General features: G+C 43.6%; 1 pseudogene; it reads left to right on the top strand.

Moving 5' to 3' along the window:
- The first annotated feature begins 575 nt into the window (after positions 1-575).
- Positions 576-978, top strand: LOC103122328 (large ribosomal subunit protein eL27-like; annotated as a pseudogene).
- Positions 979-7416: the final 6438 nt, after the last annotated feature.

The raw sequence follows: 7416 nt of genomic DNA, 5'->3' as shown, positions 1-7416 counted from the left end.
TGCTTCACCACTCGTAAAGCTTTCCCCCTGCAGGTGGGAACCACTGGTTCCAACCCAGGTCCTTGCGCATTGTAATACAGGTGCTCAACCAGGTGCACCACCACCCGGCTCATATATATATATAATTTTTTTTAAGTATATAGCTGGGGACATCTATTAAGTCTCCTATCCTGATAAAGACCAGGATTTGTCAGGGGACGGGTGGTGGTGCACTTGGTTGAGTGCACATGTTACAGTGCACAAGGACCAGGGTTCAAGCTCTGGGTCCCCACCTGCAGTCTCTGCTTCTCTCTCTCTCTCTCTCCCTGTCTATCTCCGCCTTTCTTCTTGATTTCTGGCTGTCTCTATCCAATAAATAAAGATTAAAAAAAAAATTAAAGTGGCCCGGGAGGTGGCGCAGTGGTAAAACTTTGGACTCTCAAGTATGAGGTCCCGAGTTCGATCCCCGGCAGCACATGTGCCAGAGTGATGTCTGGTTCTTTCTCCTCCTATCTTTCTCATAAATAAATAAGATCTTTAAAAAAAAAATAAAAAATAAAGAGGAGTCGGGGTAGGCCCTGGTTGCTGCTGTTGAAATGGGCAAGTTTATGTAACCCAGGAAGGTGGTGCTGGTTTGCCAGACACTACTCTGGATGCAAAGCCGTCATCGTGAAGAACATTGATGATGGCACCTCAGACCGCCCATACAGCCATACTCTGGTGGCTGGGATTGATCATTATCCACACAAAGTGACAGCTGCCATGAGCAAGAAGAAAATCACCAAGCAGTCAAAGATCAAGTCTTTCATGAAAGTTTATAATTACTATCACCTTATGCCCACGAGGTACTCTGTGGATATCCCCTTGGACAAAACTGTTGTCAACAAGGATGTCTTCCGAGATCCTGCCCTTAAACGCAAGGCACGTCAAGAGGCAAACGTCAAGTTTGAGGAAAGGTACAAGACTGGCAAGAACAAATGGTTCTTCCAAAAACTATGATTTTAGATGTTTTCTTTCAGTCATTTGTTGTATGCTTTACATTGGTTTGTTCTAGCTCTCCCCCTGCCAAGAAAATTGGTTCAGTCCTGCTAGATTCGCGGCCGCTTGTCCCTGCCCCAAGGAACCCCGAGAGAGTTCCAGAGTTTCAGAGTTGGAGAGTTCGAGAGTTGTTGGCGCCGCCACGGGAGAAGGAGGCAGCAGAGTTCTGTTTGGTGATTAGTTTGGTTTAGTTTATGAATCGTTGTTCTTGAATAAAGAAATACAGCTTCCCTGCCCAGCCGTGTGTCCTCGAGTCTCTGTTACCCACCCGTGAAGCTAGCCCGGCCTGCTGGAGCCTCCGAATTTAACAACAGTCATTAAAAGTTAACAAAAGTTAAAAAAAAAAAAAAAAAAAAAGGGAGTTGGGTGGTAGCGCAGCAGGTTAAGAGCAGGTGGCACAAAGTGCAAGGACTGGCATAACGATCCCGGTTGAGACCCAGGCTCGCCACCTGCAGGGGAGTCATCACTTTTGGGATGCGTTGGATCGACCTTCCCGTGGTGCATCCCGTGAGTACCCATTCATTGGGGAAACTGACGATCCTTCCTAGACGACTGAATCCACATGGATCCCAGTCACTTTTTTTTTTTTAATTTTTTATTTAAGAAAGGATTAGTGAACAAAAGCATAAGGTAGGAGGGGTACAACTCCACACAATTCCCAACACCCAATCCCCATAACCCACCCCCTCCCCCAGTCACTTTCAAAGCCATTAACTGGCTACGGAAGAAGGGCAAATGCTAGAAGAAGAAGAAGGTGGTGAAGCAGGTCTACAAGTGTCTGTCTTTCTCTCTCCCCCCTTTGTCTTCCCCTCCTCTTCTCTCCATTTCTCTCTGTCCTATCCAACAACTACAACATCAGTAACTACAACAATAAAACAAGTGCAACAGGGAGTCGGGCGGTAGCACAGTGGGTTAAGCGCACGTAGTACAAAGCTCAAGAACCAGCGTATGGATCCCGGTTCAAGCCCCCGGCTCCCCACCTGCAGGGGAGTCACTTCACAGGCGGTGAAGCAGGTCTGCAGGTGTCTGTCTTTCTCTCCCCCTCTCTATCCCTCTTCTCTCCATTTCTCTGTTCTATCCTACAATGATGACATCAATAACAACAAAGACAACAAAATGGAATAAATAAATAATTTTTTTAAAAAGTGCAACAAAAGGGAATAAATAAATAAGATCAGGACTTGTCCAGTTCGTACTGGTGCAAGAATATATATCTTCTTCCTGAAGAAATAGGTCCCTTGGTCCCATTGTCCATTTCCTGAAATCGTCCATCAGGACCTGTCACTGTAGTTAAATACCCCCAGCACCCCAGCATCTTCAATAACACTCCCATAATCCTTTCCAGTCTCTGTCCTCCAAGGTCACGATGTCTCAATGCCGCCTCTCTAGTCTGTACCTATGAGTCCCACAGGCAAGAGTGGGTCTCTGAAGTGTCTTCCCTGAAGAACCTTGGTGGTGGTCTGGGAGATGGTGCAGCAGATAAGGCACTGGACTCTCAACTATGAGGCGCCAAGTTCAATCCTCAGCAGCTCCTGTACCAGAGTAATGTCTGGTTTGTTCTCACCTCATATCTTTCTCATCAATAAAATAAAATTCTTGGTGTTGGAAACAATGGGTTGAAACATGCAGAAGAATGAAACTGAATCACTGTATTTCACCAAATACAAAAGTAAATTCCAAGTGGATCAAGGACTTGGATGTTAGACCACAAACTATCAGATACTTAGAGGAAAATATTGGCAGAACTCTTTTCCGCATAAATTTTAAAGACATTTTCAATTAAACAAATCCAATTACAAAGAAGACTAAGGCAAGTATAAACCTATGGGACTACATCAAATTAAAAAGCTTCTGTACAGCAAAAGAAACCACTACCCAAACTAAGAGACCCCTCACAGAATGGGAGAAGATCTTTACATACCATACATCAGACAAAAGGTTAATAACCAGAATATATAAATAGCTTGCCAATCTCAACAACAAGAAAACAAATAACCCTATCCAAAAATGAGGAGAAGACATGGACAGAATATTCACCATAGAAGAGATCCAAAAGGCCGAAAAAAACATGAAAAAATGCTCCAAGTCTTTGATTGTCAGAGAATTGCAAATAAAGACAACAATGAGATATCACTTCACTCCTGTGAGAATGTCATACATCAGAAAAGGCAACAGCAGCAAACGCTGGAGAGGGTGTGGGGTCAAAGGAACCCTCCTACACTGCTGGTGGGAATGTCAGTTGGTCCAACCTCTGTGGAGAACAGTCTGGAGAACTCTCAGAAGGCTAGAAATGGACCTACCCTACGATCCTGCAATTCCTCTCCTAGGGATACATCCTAAGGAACCCAACACATCCATCATAAAAGATCTGTGTACACATATGTTCTTGGCAGCACAATTTGTAATAACCAAAACCTGGAAGCAACCTAGGTGTCCAACAACAGATGAGTGGCTGAGCAAGTTGTGGTCTATATACACAATGGAATTCTACTTAGCTGTAAAAAATGGTGACTTCACCGTTTTCAGCCGATCTTGGATGGACCTCGAAAAATTCATATTAAGTGAAATAAGTCAGAAACAGAAGGATGAATATGGGATGATCTCACTCTCAGGCAGAAGTTGAAAAACAAGATCAGAAACGAAAACACAAGTAGAACCTGAACTGGAATTGGCATATCGCACCAAAGTAAAAGACTCTGGGGTGGGTGGGTGGGGAGAATACAGGTCCATGAAGGATGATAGAGGACCTAGTGGGGGTTGTATTGTTATATGGGAATCTGGGGAATGTTATGCATGTGCAAACTATTGTATTTACTGTTGAATGTAAAACATTAATTCCCTAATAAAGAAAGAAAAAAAAAGAAGGGTTATAGCTGAAAGCTAAAAAAAAAAAAGTAAATAAAATTGTTAAAGAAAGAACCTTGGGCATAGAGGCCACCCACCCCCGACCAAGTGACCCTGACCAGGTCCTCACCCATGGCTTTCTCTTCCATTCTGAGAGAGGTTGGAGACCAGGACTCTGCTTGGAAATGGCTAAGCAAGAGTGCAGGTCCAGCAGGGGCCTCAGAGGAGTCCCTTCCTCTTTTTGGCCCATTCCACTACCTGCAAAACAGATGGCTACGTAACCTATTGAAATCCAGTTCTATGCCCAAGAAACAATAATAAGCGATTTATTTGGGTGCAGCAATATTTCTTTTCATCACTGGGACTTCACTGCTTCAGGATAACTTTTTTTTTTCTTAAAATAGAACAAGACAGAGATGGGGGCACAGGTTGGGTAGAATGCACATGTTCATCACCCTGCACAAGGACCCAGGATTGAGACCCAGTTCCCAACTTCAATGAGGGAGGGGGAACATTAACACTTGTGGTGAAGCAGGTCTGGAGGTATGCACTTATCTCTCTTTCTCTCACCGCCCTCTCTCCTCCCCCTCTCATTGCTTTCTGTGCTTTCTAACAAAATAGGGGAAAAATTGACTGCCAGGTGTGGTGGGTTTATAGTGTCAGCACCAGGTCTCAGTGATAATCCTGGTGGCAATTACAAGAAAAAGAAAGAAATGAAGGAAGGAAGGAAGGAAGGAAGATGAAGTAGCAGAAAGAGTTAGTGAAAGAGACCACAGCACCAAAGCTTCCTCCAGTGTAGTGGGAGCAGGCACTATCCAAGTGAGTTATTTGGTCAGCCCTTGAATAAACCCAGGGTATCATGTATGCACAATATAAACTGAGCATCCCTCCCCTGCCGGAGCCAATTTTTTCATTGTTTTTAATTTTAGAAAGAGGGAGAAGTAGGATGAGGAGAGACGCCATAGCACAACTCCACATCCCTGGAGCTCCCCGATGGTGCTGTCCAATGTGCTCCCATGTGGTGCAAGGTCTCTAACTCAGGGCCTCAGACATGGTAAGGCACTACTGAGTGAGCTGTCTCCCAGCACCCAATAAGTGAATATTGCTAACTCAGCAGAAGAATAGGAAGAAAAGGAAAGGAATTCAACACTGGAAAGGACAGTGTTCATTTCAGATGAGTTACAGTGAACACTACAGTGGATCAGGTACTATGCTGAGGGGGTTTTTGTTAGAAAAAAAAATAATAGGGGGCTGGAGAGATAGCATAATGGCTATGCAATTGCCTTAAAAGCCTGAGCCCCTGAGATCTCAGGTTCAATACCCAGCGCCACCATAAGCCAGAACTGAGCAGTGTTCTGGTCTCTTTCTCTCAGTATCTTTCCCTCTGTGTCTACTCTTTCTCATTAAAATAAAGTAAATGAAAATAATTTAAAAAAATTATTTAACAAAAACAAAAAAATAGTAGAAGGCAGAATACTCTAGGTATTGAGACTTGCAAAAATTTACATAGGAAGTTACGTGGATTGGTATGTACCCAAAGCCAGGAAGCACCTGGAAACCAGCCTCCTCACTTGACAAAAAGATCATAAGGTTGTGAACATAGTCAGATACCATCCAGTGGACCCTCACCTTTGTGAACCAAACCAATTGGAAAAAATGTTCAGGGCAGGGGAGATAGCATAATGGTGACTAAAAGTACAACTATTGAAGAAACATGAAAATGAAATTATTTCCCTACAGTAAATTCCAAAACAAATGTTTTATAATGTTTTGTCTGAAAATTGTTCAAGATAAACTATCATAACAAAGGGCGAAGGGTAGACAGCATAATGGTTATGCAAACAGACTCTCATGACTGAGGCTCCAAAGTCCCAGGTTCAATCCCCTGCATCACCATAAGCCAGAGTTGAGTAGTGCTTTGGTAAAATAAATAAGTAAGTAAATAAATAAATAAATAAATAAATAAAAATTCATGCCTAAGGTTCTGAAGTCCCAGGTTCAACCCCCCACACCACAAGCCTGAGCTGTGCAGTTTTCCAGGAAAAGTAAAATAAAAAAATAGACTTCCTGCTCAAAATGGAGCATATTCCCTACCTCACCATTCTCCTCCCCTCTCTTTTTTTGATATTTTTTTTATTTTTTTTTTATTTAAGAAAGGATTAATTAACAAAACCATGGGGTAGGAGGGGTACAACTCCACACAATTCCCACCACCCAATCTCCATATCCCACCCCCTCCCCCGATAGCTTTCCCATTCTCTATCCCTCTGGGAGCATGGACCCAGAGTCATTGAGGGTTGCAGAAGGTAGAAGGTCTGGCTTCTGTAATTGCTTCCTCGCTGAACATGGGCGTTGACTGGTCGGTCCATACTCCCAGTCTGCCTCTCTCTTTCCCTAGTAGGATGGGTCTCTGGGGAAGCTGAGCTCCAGGACACATTGGTGGTGTCTTCAATCCAGGGAAGTCTGGCCGGCATCCTGATGACACCTGGCACCTGGTGACTGAAAAGAGAGTTAACATACAAAGCCAAACAAATTGTTGAGCAATCATGGACCCAAAGCTTGGAAAAGTGGAGAGGAAGTATTAGGGAGGTACTCACTGCAAACTCTAGTATACTTCTGCTTTCTTACTTTGGTGCCATACTCCAAACTCAGTCAATTTCTGCTTTGCGTTTCTACTTCTTTTTTTACATGCATAACATTCCCCAGATTCCCATTTAGCAATACAACCCCCACTATTTCATTCATCATTTTTCATGGACCTGTATTCTCCCCACCCACCCACCCACCCCAGAGTCTTTTACTTTGGTGTAATACTCCAATTCCATTTCATCTTTTTTTGATATTTTTAAAATTTATTTTATTTATTTATTGCTTCCAGGGTTATCACTAGGGCTCAGTGCCTGCACCATGAATCCACTGCACCTGGTGGCCATCTTTTCCATTTTTGTTGTTGTTGGATAAAACAGAGAAATTGAGAAAGGAGGGGAAGACGGAGAAGGAAAGTGAAAGATAAACACCTGCAGACTTGCTTCCCCTGATTATGAAGCCACCCTCCTGCAGGTGGGGAGCTGGGGGCTCGAACCAGGATCCTTGCTCAGGTCCTTGCGCTTCATACTAATATGTGCTTAACCCAGTGCACTACCACCCAGCCCCCCTATTTTTTTTATTTATTTATTTATTTATTTATTTATTTATTTATTTATTTTTCCTCCAGGGTTATTGCTGGGCTCGGTGCCTGCACCATGAATCCACCGCTCCTGGAGGCCATTTTTCCCCCTTTTTGTTGCCCTAGTTGTTGCAGTCTCGTTGGGGTTATTCTTCTTCTTCTAGCGTTTGCCCTTCTTCCGTAGCCAGTCAACAGGTCAGCTTGAAAGCTGTCAGGAGCTGCTTGTTGCTGGCTTTGAAAGTGACTGGGATCCATGTGGATTCAGTCGGCTAGGAAGGATCGTCAAGTTTCCCCAATGAATGGGTACTCACAGGATGCATCACGAGAAGGTCGATCCAATGCATCCCAGTTGCGGTTATTATTGCCATTGTTGACGTTGCTTTGTTGTT

Source organism: Erinaceus europaeus, chromosome 2 (genome assembly GCF_950295315.1).
Source record: "Erinaceus europaeus chromosome 2, mEriEur2.1, whole genome shotgun sequence".
Taxonomy (NCBI): Eukaryota; Metazoa; Chordata; class Mammalia; order Eulipotyphla; family Erinaceidae; genus Erinaceus; species Erinaceus europaeus.
Note: the sequence above shows the minus strand (reverse complement) of the source record. Positions and strands in the feature narration are given on the sequence as shown.